We start from the raw sequence: 869 nt of genomic DNA, 5'->3' as shown, positions 1-869 counted from the left end.
ATTAGCCATTTTTTTCCAGAACATAAATATTCCCAAAGGTTAGACTATGATTTAATTATAATTGCTGTCTTTTACAAACTAATGTATTACTTATTACTCATCAAGACTCAGCGCTAGACCCTCAACTCGTTACCACCAATGCAAAGCTTTATGTAATAAACTCTGCACAATCTCAACCTATTTTCCTTCCTAAAACACCCATCTTAAACTGATTCAGCTCAGCTCCTAAAACCTTATAAATAACCTCCTCTGTCTTCCCCTTTCTTCGACACTATTAAAACTCTATCAAGGTGTGTTATTTCTGACTGTGGTAGGACTAATGGCCCAATCTTTGATTTTTCAGTATGTTTTTTTGCTGATCTTTTGGAGAATCAATAGTAATCAATGATATGCTCCATTGGGGATGTGACCTTTCTGGGCTTTCAAGATTCCAAAGATATTATCAAATCTACAACCCTTGTTGGCTGATATTAAAACATGACAACTACACTTAACTCATTTCTAACTTTTGATCTTACTGAAATTCAATAAATATTAAATGTCTGGGAGAGAGGAAAAATACATATGTGTAGAGGTTTCCTACGATTGTGTTCTAACCATTCCTCTAAATGAGTGCTGAAAAATTACCTGGCATCAACCTATAGCAACCATTGGCTGGAGTCTATGATTGTCCTTAAATAAAGCAAGTTGATCTCTTTTACTTTGAATTGTTTTTTGGTGTTAGCTTACTGAGTGAGACATGAGTTCCTTACAAAATATGGCCCTTTGAAACTCATTATTGTATGGTGCATGATGTTGTTTACCACATTACAATATTTTCTCTGTGAGGATGAGTATATGAATTAGGTCTCTGCCTCATTTCCAGAATA

The sequence above is a fragment of the Lipotes vexillifer genome, unplaced genomic scaffold (genome assembly GCF_000442215.2).
Source record: "Lipotes vexillifer unplaced genomic scaffold, Lipotes_vexillifer_v1.1 scaffold295, whole genome shotgun sequence".
NCBI lineage: Eukaryota > Metazoa > Chordata > Mammalia > Artiodactyla > Lipotidae > Lipotes > Lipotes vexillifer.
This window is presented reverse-complemented; position numbering follows the sequence as displayed.